Raw genomic sequence first — 19,008 nt, 5'->3', positions numbered from 1 at the left:
GTCTCACTCTGTCACCAGGCTAGAGTACAGTGGCACGATCTCAGCTCACTGCAACTTCCCCCTACTGGGTTCAATTGATTCTCCTGCCTCAGCCTCCTGAGTAGTGAGCACCTGGGACTACAGGTGTGTACCATCATGCTCAGCTAATTTTGTATTTTTAGTAGAGATGGGCTTTCACCATGTTGGTCAGAATGGTCTCCATCTCTTGACCTCATGATCCGCCTGCCTCAGCTCCCAAAGTGGTAGGATTACAGGTGTGAGCCACTCCATTCAGCCCCATTGTAACAAAGGCATACTTTGGCAGCTTTGTAACTTAGCTCCCACTTATGAGTGAGAACCTACGATGTTTGGTTTTCCATTTCTGAGTTACTTTACTTAGAATAATAGTATCCAATCCCATCCAGGTTGCTGTGAATGCTGTTTATCCATTCCTTTTTATGGCTGAGTGGTATTCCGTCGTATATATATTTATCAGGTAAAATTTTTCTTTACCCATTCATTGATTGATGTGCTCTGGGCTGGGTCCACATTTTTGCAATTGCAAATGATGCTGCTATAAACATGCTTGTGCAAGCATCTTTTTTTCAATGCTACTTTCTTCCTCTCTTCCTTCCTTCTGCCCCTTCCACCCTCCTCTCCTTCATTCCTTTCCCCCTTACCCTGCTCGCCCTTCCTTCCTTCTTTCCTTCCTCCCCCCTTCCTTCCTTCCGTTCTTCCTTCCTTCTTCCCTTCTTCCCTTCCTTTCTTCCTCCCTCTTCCTCTCTCTCTCCCCCTCTCCCTCTCCTTCTCTCTCTTCCTCTCTCTCTCCCTTTCCCTCTATCTCTTTTCATAATAGCTTAGGTCAAACACCCTGACTCAAGATAAACCTCCTCAGCAAAAGGTCACTTGAAACATGAAGATAGGGATTATATGTTTCAATCAGACAGCAGGAATCTCCTGACTAAATACATTCTGAGGACTAACTTATGTAGGGCAAAACTTAGGTGGGTAAAGGAAAAAGTTGAGCACCTGGAGTCCTAGATGGGATATTATAATGAGTGGATCCTACAGAAGGGAGAGGAGAGATGGGTAAGTGAAGGGCAATAGAAGGAGGCATTGGAAGAGCACTGAAAAGACAACCACTGAGAGCATTCTTAATTTCTTTGGCCACATGTTGAGGAGATGTTAGCAGTGCCTCATGGGAGTTATCTGCACATCATCTTTTCCACACATACCAGGCCACCTGCAAGCCCCATCTCTTTTTTGTGGATGTGAGTGTTCATAGTGTCCATAAGAGTTCCCCTTGGAAGCAAGCTGTGCCATTAATCCATTACTAATGGGCTGAAAATTTAGTCCTAATAATCACCTGTTTAAAATGCTGCATATATCACAAAATTGACAGTTTGACTACTTTATTTTACTATGTAAATCTATAGAGAGATAATCTATCTGCAGCTGAAATTTCCAATTTCAATGTTTTTGATGATGTCAATTACCATTCTGAAACTATCCTCATATTATCACCCATAGTGCCATGCCAATAAATTTGCTTCTTATTTTCTGTTTTCTTTCTAGCACTTACAAATTCAAGACTATTACCACTGAAGACAAGGTAAGAGATTGTGTCCTCAAAACTCATCATTTTTCAGGTAAGAAAACTTATGTTCAGAGATGTTGCCCTGACAGTTCCAAGAATGTAAAGGTTAGTTATAGCAGAAGATAGCTCACATTTTCTCTAGGCCTTGTCAATTGGAAAAATCATATATTAATGATGTTATTTTTTTCCATTATATGATTGCAGACTGAATGGATCTCTATTTTTTTAAAATCACATCTAAATTATACTCTTTGAGGAATTTCATTAAGTTCAGTATGTGCACAAGTCACAGTAGTAAGTTCAATGTCAAAGTTAGAATATTTAAATTTAAAAACATCATTGTTCTCACATCCTAACATCACTTTTAATGTTTTTTAAGTATTAACTTTGAATTATGTTTTATATAACAGAAATTATATTCTTTATGAAATATTTTTGCCTGCATCTTCATTTAACATTATGTTGGCATCATTTTCCATAATGACAAATAGGCTTCAGAATGATAAATTATAAATTAATCCTTGTATTTTGATCAACCTTCCAGAACCTTTACTATGAATCTCTTTTGTATGCACTTTGGAATTTTTACTGTCACAAATATATCCATACACATATCTTCTGGTTAGTTGAAATGATTTCTTTTTAAGAAAGGTTTAGGAAGGAGATTTCTGTGATGAATGTTTCAAAACCATGGCTAGAACAGCAGAGTTCAGTACAGAGGAGCTCATCAATAAGCAAAGGCCCTCCTTTCAGCTTCATCTTATCCCTCCATCAACGTGTGACCTCAACTAATTATTTAGCCTTGTCAACTTTGGTGTTCTTATTAAAATGGGTACAGACACACCTCTGTAATACAAATGTTATTAGAACAGTTTATAAATAATATATTCTGTTTAGTGTCAATATGTGGTAAGTGCCCAATTAATGCTGTTCAGTGTTTTCTTTATGGTTCTTAAAATATTTCTTTCCAAAACTGTTATGGCATTTTCCTCTCCCACTATCCCCCTGAAATATATCTATTTTTAAAGTATTGGGACCATTTATTGGATCCAAAATGGAACTTTAATTTTGCTTTGATTTTTTATTTCTCTAATTTTCTTTGAATTCTTTTTAAAATAAATTGACCAGCTGTCATGTTATTTCTAAAAAAATGTAATGCATAAGATTGATCATTATATTAATTAATCAAAACACCAGAATAACGTTTGTATGCTTATTTATGAAACTTAAATGGTCCGTTATAATCCCTAGCTGATATTTCTGTAAGAATATGTAGTATACATATATAATATTGGATCTGTAATTAAATTTCTGTAAGAATATGAAGTATACACATATAATATTGGATAATGTAGGCATTTGGAATTCAGTAAAACAAAAACCTGCATTGAAAAACCCAGAGAATCTGAAGACATCATTGAACTTTCTCCCCTTGCATTTGGAAAAAGTTGGAGATACTGTCAAATAATGGGTCAATCATATACTGTATCCATACAGGGATATTTAGATCACCTATGTATAAGGGCAATTTCAAGAATCATGACTCAATTTTGTGAACTAGACAATTCTGGTAATTATAAGAGCAGTAGATTAAGCTGACATTTAACCTGCTGAACATATGCTACTTAAACACATAGTCATCATTCCTGGTGTTTTCTACAAAAATATTTCATCTCATTAAAAGTGACCCCTGGGCGGGCGTAGTGGCTCACACTGGTAATTCCTGGATTTTGGGAAGCTGAGGTGGTCAGATCACCTGAGGCCGAGAATTTGAGACCAGCCTGGTCCAAATGGTGAAACCCCATATCTACTAAAAATACAAAAATTAGCCAAGTGCAGTGGTAGGAACCTGTAATCCCAGCTACTTCGGACGCTCAAGTGGGAGAATCGCATGAACCCAGGAAGCGGAGGTTGCAATGAGCTGAAATTGTATCATGGCACTCCAGCCTGGGTGACAGAGTGAGACTCTGTCACAAAAAATAAAAAATAAAAATAATAAAAATTAAAAGTGACCCGTGATAGTTAAATAAAGGTAAGGAGAGGAATCAGCAAATCACCCAGGCCCTGCCACCATTAAGGTTTATGAACATTTAGATACCTTTATCTTCTATTTTAAAATATGGATAGGTTTTACCAAATGGATTCCTGTTTTACATTGTGTGGTCATAATTATTTGTACCTCCTGGAACAGTAAAAGATGGGCGTTTGTAGGAACCACCAGTGAGGCAAATAATGTCTGATGTGGAGAAAATATGATGTCAAATATTGTAATTGTTTTTATTTTTGTTATTATTTAATATTTTTTCTTATAAGAATATAAGGCAAAATGTGTCTCTATATTTAGTTGGAGATGTGTCTACAACAGTAAGACACCTACATAGTTACTGATTCTATTCTTCAAATACCTGAGTGTAACTTGTAATTCTTCCCATGGTCTACTAAGAGTGCTTTATACTTTAATATATTTAATGCAATGTCGCCGTTACACAGATTTATTTTATTTTAAAAAGATACACAGACTTCGGTACATTGTAGTAAACAAAAGTAGAAAAATTAAGTCAGCAATCAAAGAAATAATTACATGTCCTTTCCCTGGGATATAAACTTGTGAAAGTACATAAAGATATATGCTTTTCATTTGAAATAAGAAAAATAAAAGGTTCTGCCTCATATGGTCATGAAAACAATCATTTTTTTTCTTTTTGGCAATGGCTGTGGAGTGTAAGCACATTACTGTTATCTCCTGAAAGAATTAAATATAAAGTAGAAACCAAGTGAAGAGGAAGAAAATGCCACATAAATTTCAAATGAAGATTTGAAACTGGATTATGATGAGCAATGTTGCTAAACCTTATGATCTCTACCTTCTTTAGTCCCTCCTTGGGAAGGGCACGACAGTGGACCCAGCCATCTAAGATTATTTGAAGTAACTTTGGGTGGTAAATTTCAGAAGAATCAACCCTAGAGAGCCTTAAATAACAATACTTGAATGGGACATATTGCCATTAAATCTGTCCCTAACTTAAAAATGTTTAAATGCTACAAGCAAATAAGTAATACTTTGCTAATGCTTTCCAGAAAGAAGAATGGAGGGGAGAAAATACATACACACACACAAAAAGACTCCTTTGATCTTTTCCGCTAATGTGGAATGCTCACTTTAATGTAACCATGATTCAAACTGCACCTATAAGAACGAGGATCAAGATCTACATTTTCAAATGTTTCTAAATGTTCTGAAAACATCTAATTAGGTCTTGAAAATTTTCAAACATATGATTAGCGCTTGGTCCCAATTCTTATAGGTACAGTTTAGTTATAGTACCATTAAGTATATGAAACTTCAGCTAGGAGGAATAAGTTCAAGACAGCCATTGTACAACAGGGTGACTATAGTTAATAACAGGGTATTGCATTCTTGAAAGTTGTTAAGAGAGATTTTAAATGTTCTCACCACAAAGAATAAGTTATATTTTATATAATAAAGTATATATTCATAGTAATACATATGTTAATTACCTCAAACCATTCCATAATGTATACATATTTCAAAATACGTTGTATGCAATATTAACACATTTTGTTTCATTGGTGCAAAAGTAATTGTGGTTTTTGCCATGAAAAGTAATGGCAAATATTACTTTTTTGTAATAAAGTAATATTTAATTAAAGGATAAAGGATAGTTTTTTACAGTTTAAATAATCTAAAACTATGCCACTGCTGAGAGAGATTAGAAAGACATGAGGAAGTCACCCAATTAAATAAGAAACCCACAGTGAAATGTCTGTAAAATACAGCACTGTCGAGATGATTTTATCCTCGAGAAAAATATTCCAAAATCCAGGAAGTAATTAAGTATTTGGAAAAGATGGACGAAAATGGAAAAATATTAGGTTGAAACACATTTTTACAAGTCCCTATAATTTAAAATAAACTTTACGTCTCTGGAATACTTGTTCAATTCTGTTGATTCAAGAGAAGGCCCAATTGATTTGGAAAATGAGATTTAAAAAGAATTCAGATAGTTTCATGAGTTTTTAACTGAACAGAATATTTTAAAACCCTTTTACTACAAAGAAATTTTAACAACATTGATGTTTGTGCCTGATATTAGCCTTGCTGTGATCTTAGGGTGGTCAGATTTTACAGTTCTAAATAGGCCCAGAGATATTCATTATATGATTGTGATTCACTTCCAAGGGTAAATTTTAGAGTGGGATTTAGTCATATCTATAACAATACTAATGCAGCATGTGTCAAGTTAAAGGCAAAATATTAAAAATAAGGGACAGTTCTCAGCTGACAGGAGTGAGGCGAACAGCAGCATTACAGATATGATGAACCATGTGGCCAGATAGTCCAATATTTATTGAATAACACATCACATATGTAGAATCTCAATAGCTTAGGTGCCTGAGGACAATTTTTCTTTAGCTAGACTCCCCATTGGAATCAACTAAAAGGAGTTGTTTTCACAAATGCTATTGGTGGAGTACCATCCCCAGAGGTTCTAATTCAATGCAGGCAGCATGTGGAAGAGCTGAGGGAAAATGACGTCTCCATTTCTTAAAGCTTCCCCAGTTGATTTCAATATGAATCTACAGCTAAAAATACCCTCTTGGGTCATAACTAGAATTGTATTTTATACTTGTGTCTTTTTCTATTTCAGTTTCTATGAGACTAGCAACACCCAGTTTGAACTATAAGGTAGAATCTGCAACTACTGTACAATATATTTGAAAAACTTCTTTGAATATTGAAGTTTAACATCACAGTATATATGTTGCATTCTAAATGAACATCTTCCCTGAGAAGTGACCCACAGTCATGGTCTTAAAATGTTTCAGTCACCCCCATTTTAAATTAATAAAAGGTGGCTGTGGAACCGCCAAAAAAACTGGTATTGGCTTTCAACTAGAGATGTCAACTAGCCGACTCTTGTTTCTTGTAAAGTGGCCAATATGTGGTTTGGAGCTCTGATTAGGGGAAATTCTGATAATATTAAGAAACCATTCTCCTGCTATGTAATGGGCCAGGAATGTATATAAACTCAAAATCCAAAAATCATTTAATAAAATATTTTAAAACAAATACCAAGAAAAGAATCTTCTCTTTGTTGCCTTCAGCTAGTTTAAATGAATTTATAGGCATTCCTCAGAAAGACATTGCAAGTTCGGTTCCAGACCACAACAATAAAGTGACTATTGCAATAAAGCAAGTCACACTGATTTTTTGGTTTCTCAGTACATATAAAATGTATATACCATAGCCTGTTAATTGTACAATAGCATTAGATCTAAATAACAATGTAAATACCTTACTTAAGTATACTTTATTACCCAAAATGCTAATTATCTGAGCCTTCAGCAAGTCACATAATCTTTTGCAGGAAAGATTTCTCTGTAGCATTCGATGTTGTTTGATATTATTTTACCCAGAGTAAAACTTCTTTAAGAGTTGGAGTCAGTTCTCTCAAATTCTCCCTCTGTTTTATCAACTAAGTTCCTGTCATATTCTAAATCCTTTGTTGTTTCAACAGTGTTCATGGCATGTTCACCAGGAATAGATCCCATCTGAAGAGATCACTTTCTTTGCTTATCCATAAGAAGCAATTCATACTCCAGTCAAGTTTGATCATAAGATTGCAGCAATTCAGTCCCATTTTCAGGAACCACTTCTAATTCTAGTTCTCTTGCTATTTCCACCACATCTACCAATACTTCCTCCACTGAAGCTTTGAACCCCTCAAACTCACCCATGAGGGTTGGAATCAACTTTTTCCTAATTTCTGTTGATGTTGGTATGCTGACCTCTTCCTATGAATCACAAATGTTCTTAATGGCATCTAGAATGGTAAATCTTTTCCACAAGGTGTTCAATTTACTTTGACCAGATCCAACAGATGAATCATTGTCTACAGCAGCTATAGCCTTATAAGATATATTTCTTAAATAATATGAATTAAAAGCCAAAATTACTCCATAAGCTATGGATTGCAGAGTAGATGCTGTTTTAGTAGGCATGAAAACGACATGGATGTCCATGTGTATCTTCATCAGAGCTCTTGGGTTACCAAGTGAATTGTCATTGACAGAAATATTTTGAAAGGGATCCTTTTTTTAATGAGTGGTGTGTCGCAACAGAGGGCTTAAAATATTCAGTGAATCATGCTATAAACAAGTGTACTGTTGTCCAGGCTTTGTTTTCCCATTTATAGAGCACAGGTAGATGATTTAGCGTCATTCTGAAGGACTCCAATATTTTCAAAATGGTAAATGAGCATTGGCTTCAAGTTAAAGTCACCAGCTGCCTATCAAGAGAGTCACCCTGTCCTTTGAAACTTTGAAGCCATGCATTGACTTCTCTGTAGCTATGAGTCTAGGTGGCATCTTCTTCCAGTAGAAGGCTGTGGCTCCTACGTTGAAAATCTGTTGTTTAGTGTAGCTGCCTTTGTGAGTGATTTTAGCCAGGTCTTCTGGATAACGTGCTGCAGTCTCTCCATCAGCACTTGCTACTCCACCGTGTACTTTTATGTTGTAGAGACAGCTTCTTTTTTTAAACCTCATGAACCCATATCTTCTGTCTTCACACTTTTCTTTTGCAGCTTTCTCACCTCTCTCAGCCTTCATGGAATTGGAGAGAATTAGGGCTTTGCCCTGGACTAGGCTTGGTTTAAGGGAATGTTGTACAGGTTTGATCTATCCTTACCTCTTGAACTATCTTCATTTCTATAATAAGGCTGTTTCACTTTCTTATCATTCATGTGTTCACTGGAGTAGCACTTTTAAATTACTTCAATAATTTTTTATTTGCATTAACAACTTGGATAACTGTGTTTCTCAAGAGGCCTAGCTTTTGGTCTGTCTTGGCTTTCAGTGTGCTTTAATCACTAAGCTTAATCATGTCTAGCTTTTGATTTAAAGTGAGAAACATGAGACTCTTCTTTTTTACTTGAACACTCAGAGGCCATTACAGGGTTATTAATTGGCCTGATTTCAGCATTGATGTATCTCAGGGAATAGGAAAGACTGAGGATAAAGAGAGACAGGGTAATAGCTGGTAGGTGGATCAGTCAGAACACACACAACATTTATTGATTAAGTTTGCCATCTTATATGAACATTTTTCATGGTGCCCCAATATAATCATAATAGTAACATAAAAGATCATTTATCACAGATCACCATAATAGATAGAATAATAATGAAAATGTTTGAAATATTCCAAGAATTACCTAAATATGACATAGAGACACGAAGTGAGCCCATGCTGTTGGAAAAATGGTACCTATAGACTTGCTGGACTCTGGGTTGCCACAAACCTTCAATGTTTAAAAAAGGCAGTGTCTGTAAAGCACAGTAAAGGAAAACATAATAAAATGAGGTACACTTATACACAGTGATGATTAAAGTACATTAACATGCAGAAAAAGAGGGGAAGAAGCAAGTTATCAATTGAACAAAATAATAGATGCATAAAACACGTCATTACAGAAACCTGGCAACTAGGTTGTACTAGTCCTTGTTTATGTACATGCCCTTCATATCAGCTCTATGTAGGCATCCACTCATCATTCATTTATTCAGCCATTCATTAATTCATGCATATATTTTTTATTATTCTTCTATTCCTACTGTGACAAATAACCATATACTTAGTGGATTAAAACAACACAAATGTATTATCTTACTGTTCTACTGGTCTGAAGTTTGGAATAAATCTCACTGGGCTAAAACGCAGTTGTCAAAGCTGCATTCCTTCTGAAGGTCCTCTTTCTATTCCTTTTCAGTTTCTAGACATCACCTGCATTCCTTTGTTCCTAGCACCTTCCTCCACCTTCAAAACACACCACTCCAAACTAAGCTTCCTTCTTCATGTCACTTTTTCCCCTTGAACCTCCTGCCTCCCGCATAGCGACCCGTAGGATGATAGTTCCACCTCAAAATCTTTGACTTATTGACAGCTTCGAAGTCCCTTTTGCCATGGAAGCTGATATAGTCAAAATGTTGGAGGAATTCGGACATGGACATATTCAGAGGGGGGTTGTTTTGTCTATTGCAATATTCTAAAGGTACTTATTAAGCTTTACTGGCTAACTTTTTAACTAAAAATAATATATTTTTACATTTGAAAATCTTTTTATGGTCCACTAAGGTGACTTTTAGCACCCCTGTAATTTTGCCAAATCTCATCTCACCTTCAACCTCTTCACTATATGTATATATATATATATATATATTTGTTTTAGATTTATCAAATTAACATAGTTAATAATAGTATTATGTATATCTCTATATTTGTATAACTATATGATATATAATATACGCTTATATTAATTATATAATATAATTAGTATATAATATACTAATGATACATAAGTATATAATATAATTATACATAATATATATTAATTACATGTAATTATATATATACTATATATTACGTTATATAATATAACAATATTTGTCATATATTATATTATATATGATATATAATTATATGTGTAATATATACACAATATATAATTATATATAATATATACATTATATATTATGATAGTATAATATATAACATTTATCATAAATTAATATATAATAAATCTTACATATATAATAAACAATATATAATTATATATATCAGATGACAAATATATATTATATAATATGGAATTATATGTTACATTACATTATATATTTCATTATATATAATTATGCTAGATGACATAATATGTATCATATATAATATATGATAACTATTATATGCTTCCTTCCTCACATCACTTTTTCCATTTTATCTTTTCTCTTTGAATATATGATAAATATCTATTATATTTCATAATTATATAATGAAATATATATTTATGAATATTATCTATGATGTCATAATTACATATAATTGATATAATTCATAGCAATATAATGTATAATTATATATAATATATTCCTAATATCAATTGTTCTATAATCATACAATAACTATACATTACAATAATTATATATAAACATATATAATCATGTTATATATTTTATTATATAATATATAGTCAATTGTAATATATAATATACAGTTGTATAATGTATATCATGCAATATATAATATATGAAATATATAATATATATAGCATATAATTATATATAATGTACAGTTGTGTATTATATAGAACGTATAAGATAATATACATTATTCTATATTACATATAGTATATGATACAATATACAACTGTATATTATAATTACATGCAGTATATAAATATATAATGTATATTATGTATATATATTTTTATATATTTATATATACATAATATATATTATATATTTATATACTGCATATAATTATATATATAATTATATATTATACATATTTATATATATACATAATATATATTATGTATGTATACTTCTATATACATAATATATATTATATATGTTATATTTATATGCAATATATAAATATGGTATATATTTATGTATATATATATAAATATATATATATTTATGGTGACATAACTTAAAGATATACTTTAAGGAAATAAGACCAATACAAAGGGAAGAAGGTATGGGTTTTAAGGACTGGTTGAATAAATATAAATAAATATATATATAAATATACATTTATATATAAATATAAATATACGTGTATTTACATATAAATATAAATATGTAAATATATATACATATATATATAAATATATATGTATATAAATATATATACATAAATATATAAATATATATGTATATAAATATATATACATAAATATATATAAAATATTTTATTATTTGTGAATAAAATTATGAAATATATTTGTGTATTTTTAAAATATATTCGTGTATATATTTTTAAAATATATTTGTGTATATATGTATATAAATATATATTTATGTATATAAATATTTATACATAAATATGTATTATATTTATATATTGCATATAGTTATATAATATATTGCATATTTTAATATACATACAATATATAATATACTGTTGTGTAATATATATTATGCAATATGTAATATACAATTATAACAGATAATATGTCTAATATCTATTATATAGATATGTATTTTATAACTATGTGTCATGTATATATTGTGTTAATTATTTATGAAACTTAGATTTGGTTCTGGAAATACCATTAAATCTTATTCTATGACTTGATTCTGAAATATAGAAAAGCAGAAGGAAAATAACACCATTCCTCAGAGCATGGCTTGACTTAGCTGAGACCTAGACCCTTTGCCCTACTGAGTGCCTCCCATCATCATAGATTTCATTCATCCTAAAAATTTCATATTAACTGATGTGAGAAAAACAATTAGAACATTTTATTGATTCTAAAGTTGTGGGTTTTTTCTTCTTATTTTAAGTAAATTCACGCATTTTCATGGGCCCCTGAGCATCCTGGGGGCTTCAAGCACTGTGCCGACCAGCAACTCCGCCATTCATACCACCATAGCTGCAGAGACCCCCAAAGCTTCATGCTTCAGCATAAATCCTCCATGGTTCTCATGCAGAACACCCAGAAAGAGAGCCTTATCAGAGTTAAAGTCTGCGTGGTGGCTTTCTAATCTCCTTCTGTTATCATGCCATTGTTTAGGTCACTTCGTATTTTAAACTTACACGTGTACCCTCACAGTGTCTTTAGTTGTAAACAGGCCTTTTTATTGAAAATACAATTGTATCTGCTTCTTGTGGTGAGAATAAACATAGGCTTCCTAAAACATACACTAAATTATTTATTCTTCTCATTCATTGTATCAATTTTGTGGAATTTGTTTCATTTTTCTTTGTCTTTTTTTTTTTACAGGTCAGTGAATTTCTTTAGTTCTAATTTAGACTGCTTTTTTATAGAATTACTTCTCAGCCAATATTTTTAAAAAGACTCCTGAGTTAGTTCAACCAATCCTTAAAACCCATACCTTCTTTCCTTTGTATCGGTCTTATTTCCTTGAAGTATACCTTTAAGTTACGTCACCAGAGTATGTAGGACATAAATTTGATGAAGCCACAATATATTTATGTTTTGCCTGAAACTTGATTAGTAGTTACACTGGTATCATTTTCTTTTTTTAGGAACTTTGAGACATTATTCTATATTTTCTGTAACCACAGTCATCCAAGAAATATCTAAAGAAAATCTTAATGGCTCTCATTTATAGATCATCCACATTAACTATCTAGCTCCAACTTGAATGAGGTTAATTTAATTCTTGGTGTTCTGATTTCACAAGGACATGAAATCTTTTTCATTCATCTAAACTTTGACTAAAATCATGTGTTTTTCATTTTACATTCTTTGAAATAATTAATTCCTTTTGTTTCCTCTTTGTAAACCTACTGGTGTGTTTGAAGCTTCTGGATTGAGCAATTAAATCTCTCGTATCTCTAGTTGCATGTATTTGTCTTTTTGCTTTATATTCTAGGATTTCCTTCTTTTATCTTCTAGTCCTCAAATAAATTATGTATTTCAGTCCTCATATTTTAAATTTTCAAGGGTTTTTCTGGCTTTCTCATTATTTCCTTTTTATGTAAGTCTGAACCGTGTTAATATATGCTAAATGATTGATGCTGAGGATGTGTGTGTGTGTGTGTGTGTTTCACATTCTCTTTTCCTCATCATCTCTATTTCTGTTGAGATAAGTTTTATCTTTAACATAGCATTTTCCTTGCTTTCACCCTGATTTCTTTTTGACTGATGACTTGGTTTGCAGAAAATGGAGCTGGTTATACAAGATGGTTTATGTGAGTTTCTTTCACTATAATTTCATATTCCATTAGTTTTCTCAGGTTAAATTGAAAGCTCTACAGGTATTCAGTATTCAATATAAATGAGTAGAGTTGTTGACTGGCAGGCTTTGCTGAATTGCATTTTTGAGAATTGCATTGAATGTTATAGATTTCCCCAATGTTGGATTAAAGATATCCTTTATTTTGAGACAACAAAACTTGTCCGCTTACTAGTTTTCTCCAGGTTGTTGTTTGTCTTTTAGGGAGGGAAGTCTTCAGTTTTTGTCTCTTTGTTTTATTCTGTTTTGTACGCAGGCATGAACAAGGCAGGTGGAGAAGCTAAATTGGAAATCTAATAATCACCCAGCTTCTTTCACCCTCGAAATATCCTTCCTCACCGTGTTAGTCTGAGTGATGACTGGATAATGGACACACATTCTGGAAGTTGGTTTGCATTGTTCAGTTTCTTACATTAATATCCCTTCCAGAAATTTATTAAAATCTGTTGTTCAGAGTTGACCTTCTACATTTCCTTAACATGATGGGTTTCTTTCTAGTTATGTAAATTTTTAAATGGGCATCTGGAAGGGAGGAAAGGTCTATTTTTTTTTTAATCTACAATATTAAATCAGAAAATAATTGTTTAAATAATTAAAATAATGATTTAATTTGAATAATTTTAAATCATTTAACTTAAATGTGTTGGGATTTCATCAGCATATTTTCATATATGCAGTGGAGTTTGGTGGTTCAACCCTAAGATGCAGAGCATACAATTTGCACAATAACCCCAGATTTCGCTGAGTTTTGTTTTTTCTTCTGTAAAATGAAGCGATTGGATAAATGATTAGTAATATTTCTTCTATTATAGTATTCAGTATCCTCCCACTCTATTGTAATACAAGGAAACAGTTTAAACATTCAATAAAATATCATTTTTATAATTTTATGCACAAATAATAAAATATAATTAGTTCATTCCTATGAAATTTTTCCATTTTTATATGCCATTTTACTAATTACTTATACCATGACTTTATTTTGTTGAAAATAAGTTTAAAAATAAAAAAATATAAAATGTTCCTGAAAAGACAGAGTAAATATTTTTATAGACATTAAGAAAAATATTTTGATTTTATGAATGTGAAAGCATATCTCAAACAACTACTTTTTCAATAGTTTTATATTATTTTATTTATTTGTTTATTTTTGAGACGGCTCTTGCTCTGTCACCCAGGCTGTAGTGCAGTGACACGATCTCGGCTTACTGCAACCTCCACCTCCTGGTTTAGTATTTGATATTTTTATACCACAAGTCCAATCTTCTTTTATTCTTTCCTTTTTTTCTTTATTCTAAAAATGAACAAATGGACAAACAACAACCATAACAACAAAAACTCAGATCATCTTGTGCCTTTTTTGTAGTCTAGCATGTTTTTACTTAAATGTATACTGTTTATGTATTTTGGGGAACATACATATCATTAGCTATTCTTTACTGCTTGAACAAATTCATCATTTTTGGGAATCCAAAAAGCCTAAAACATTGAAACAAGTGCTTTAAGGAATACAGTGATGAATATGAGACAGATGTAGCCTTCTAGAAGCTCACAGGGGCTACAAAAGATGTGTATTAATAGCTCAATCAGGAGACACAGACTTCCAAGAGTCCTATCGTTGCACCATTGAAACTTAAAGTAGAAAAAGGCATTCATGCCATGCAAGAGGGCCTCAGGTGGTTGGTAAAATCTAACTAAGCTGTGAAGATTGATTCACATCTTGGCATATATACCAAAAACTTACCATGGAGAAGCACAGGTTAGAACATGCTGTAAAAAGCGCAAATGTAATCAGTTTGACTGGAAAAAAGTGTTGTGATGTCAAGAGGATAATAATGCTAGAGTGATAGACTGGAGAAAGCCTTAGAGAACTTGAATTCCAACAGGAAGGTTTTTACTTCATAAAGTAGATACTGGTGAGTCATTTGTAGCTTTTGGTTAGTAGAATAACATGGTCTCAGCTGTGTTTCTGGAGGATGAATCTAGCTGTAGAGTCGAAGAAAGAGCCCAAAGAATATGTGGAAGGGTGGGGAGGTTGGGGGTCAGGAGAAGGAGGTAGGGCTCTTACAGAAGTTCAAATGAAAGTCACTAGGCTGAGTTGGAGGGGGTGGATTTCAGAAGTGTTTAGCGAGCAAAAGCAGTTTCAGTTGATACCCTGAGAGGAAGTATAGTGAATCAGTGTCTAAATGGACCTTTATGGCTCCAAATGATCTCAAAATAGCAGACCCTAAGTTGTCATAGAAGGCATCAGTATTCTGTGTAACAAATTAGCATACACTTAAAGACTTAAAACATACTTCTGTAGGATAGAAATCCAGCAAGACATTATTGAATTCTCTGCTTAAGGTCTCACATTGCCAAAGTCAGGATGACAGACAGCCAGGCTCCTTCCTGGACTCTGAAGAAGAATCTGTGGTTGGAAGATTTTAGTTTCTTGCAATTGTAAGGTGGAAACTGTCCAGGGGCCAGTCTCAGATATTTCATTTGTCCTTGCTTACCACCTTTCTATCTCCAAAGCCATCAAGGAGGCAGGGAGTCTTTCTCCTGCTTCAAATATTTTTAAAAACATTTTGCATTTAAATGTCTCATGTAACAGGTTTAGACCCACTAGGATAATTTCCCTTTTTACTAACTCAAAACCAAATGATTGGTAACCTTATTTACATCTTCAGAATAACCCTTTTGCCCTGGAAGGTGTATTAGTCAGGGTTCTCTAGAGGGAAAGAACTAATAGGATAGATGTATATTTAAAGGGGAGTTTATTAAGGAATATTGACTCACAGGATCACAAGGTGAGGTCCCACACTAGGCCATCTGCAAGCTGAGGGGCAAGGAAGCCAGTCCAAGTCCCAAAGCTGAAGAACTAGGAGTCTGATGTTTGAGGGCAGGAAGCATCCCACATGGGAGAAAGATGTAGGCCAGTCTTTCCACATTCTTCTGCTTGCTTTTATTCTGGCCGTGGCTGGCAGCTGATTAGATGATGCCCACCCAGATTGAGGGTGAGTCTGCCTTTCCCAATCCACTGACTTAAATGTTAATCTCCTTTAAGAATGCTCTCACAGATACACCCAGGAACAATACTTTGCATCCTTCAATCCAATCAAGTTGACACTAAATATTAACCATCACAGAAGGAACATAAGTACAGTGTGAAATCATATATTCACATTTCCGAGCATCAGGGCAAGAAATTGTGGGGTTGGACATTCCAGAATTCTACTTATCACAGCATCTCTTAAGGAATTACTCTAATTCAGGAGTAACCTAACATTTCTGACACTTTCTCCTTCACACACACTCAATTGGTAGTTGATTGCCTTTTATATTTTAATTCAAGAAACAAAGGCAAAGAAAATGCACAGGTGAGGAGATAAATAAAAGGGATGTGGTGAAGGCAAATCAGTGTCTTAAAATAGTTCTGTCTTTGAAAAATGTGGGATAAGCACATATGCTGTTAGCTGGTGCAGAGTGAAGATTGTTGGGGGCTTGGAAGATATTCAAATATGAAGAAATCTGTCAGCACTCAAGTCATGCCAACAAAAACTTCAGACCACATCAGCAACGCGTGTGTATGAATTTAGTGGCAATAACATGATAAAAATAGAGAATTATAAATGTAGCAGATTTCAAAATTGGCTAGATCTACAACTTGAGAGTTACAGTGTTTGCTTTATGGCTACAAGATGAAAAAGACAGTCATTTCAAATTTACAAAAGTAGCAAGGGTAAAATTGTAACATGTTTTTGGTTATCATAGAGTCCTCCCTCTTCTTGAGCTAGATTAAAATCCGTAACCACCTACCTCCATCTGCCTGTGTTTGTGCAGATTGTGCTGCAGAATCATTGCATTTCATTGAATCCTCATTTTGTCACTTTTACTTTTTTGGTGCTCACATTAAGAAAAATTGTTGAACTGAATTCTATGATGGAGAATCAGCTTGGCTCCATATTTAGAAAAGCAAAAGGATTGGAGAGTCAAACCCAGAATTTATATTGAATGGAAATGGAATTTCCAAAGGGATTTGTTCCATGGCACTATTGTTGTTTCTTTAATAGTATAACACCACATTGCAAAGGTGAGGCATGATGTCGGAGCCAATACTATAAAGACAGCTACCTGGCAAGCAGCTCACAGGACAGTCAAGTGGGACTTGCCAATGACATGGGTGAAATCAGAAAGTAGATTTTCCTTGTTAATAATTCACTCTTATTCTCTCTCTGCTCTTCTTTCTCACCTCCTCTTCCTCCATGTTCTCCTGTTGCAGGACTACATTTTATCATTTAATTGTTTATATTTTCTTGTAATTTAAAAAACACTTCATAGAAACTTCAGTTTTTTTTCTTTGTTACAGAGTTATATGACATATACTATAGTTCTTCTTTTGAACAACATGGCTAGCTTTATTCTCAATATATTCCTTCTGGGTCTCTGAATTTCATAGCAAGCTACGGCTGATGTGACAACTGGTTATAATAATTTCCACTGTGATGTAATAATAGAACTACCTGGTTTCATATCAGCCCAAAATGTTATAAAATTCCAGGTGTGATATTAATAATATGCCTGTTCATCATGACAGTACCATTATTTATGCATTTAAACTGAATTTACTGGAAAATAAAAATCTTTAAAGACTGAGAAAGCTGTGTTTACATAAGACACTTCTTAGATATGTGAATTTTTCCTTATAGGAAAATAAACCTTGCAGATATTAAAGAAGGGAGTTAGGAAATTTTTTAAATAAAATATAGCTTTATGTTCCACACATTTTAATATGAGAATATGGTACAATTGACAGAATTATGACATTTTAAAATTAAGTAACATTGTTCTTTCTCATCTTAAATTACCTTTTATGCATTAAATATTTCACTGAGTGAGTCCAGAAGAAAATTATTTAAATATAGATAACTTTTCCTATAATCCTTAAGTAATTCATAGATGATGGCATAAAAGTGACATTTTTAGATACTATAAACATTCTACTATGCTATACAACATTTCTTAGTTGTCATGAATTTAGTTTTGGAATAAAATTCCAGCATCAAAGTTGAAATAATTTCCATGCTTTCTTCCACATTTTGTTCCTGGCCCAAGGGAAAATGACACTGAAGTCCAGTCAGTTTTGTACTTGTGGGAATGAGGAAGATGTGTGCAGGGATATTTGCCTACATTTTTTCAAAGTAAATTTTAAAACCACAAATGTTGCCTCCAGCTAGTGGCTGTGTCAGTTTTCTAGAACTAAAGCACAGATAAATTGTAAACTCGAGAAGTATTTCTTCATGCCCAGAGATGGGCTGGCTCAACAGCTTGGGAATGCCCTGGAATCAATGCTTAGATGCCTGTGGTCAGTTGAAAGAACATGAAAGTGAGAACACAGAAGAGAAAATTGCAACCCAGAGAACAACCAGCATGGAATGACCAATTAAAAGCCAACATTTTGTCTGAGAATTGATTTTTACCACAGACAAAAACGGAATCTCTTTTGTCTTCACACTCCACAGAACATCAAAGGGCTATGTACCATTCTCCAACTCCAGAAACAATTTTCTTTTCTTATAATGACATGACATTTGTCTTTGTATTATTCAAGGTCCTCTAGAGGAACAGAACTAATAGGAGATATATAGATATATATATATATAACT

The sequence above is a fragment of the Cebus imitator genome, unplaced genomic scaffold, assembly GCF_001604975.1.
Source record: "Cebus imitator isolate Cc_AM_T3 unplaced genomic scaffold, Cebus_imitator-1.0 Scaffold455, whole genome shotgun sequence".
Taxonomy (NCBI): domain Eukaryota; kingdom Metazoa; phylum Chordata; class Mammalia; order Primates; family Cebidae; genus Cebus; species Cebus imitator.
The sequence above is the reverse complement of the archived record's forward strand: the minus strand, read 5'-3'. Positions refer to the sequence as shown.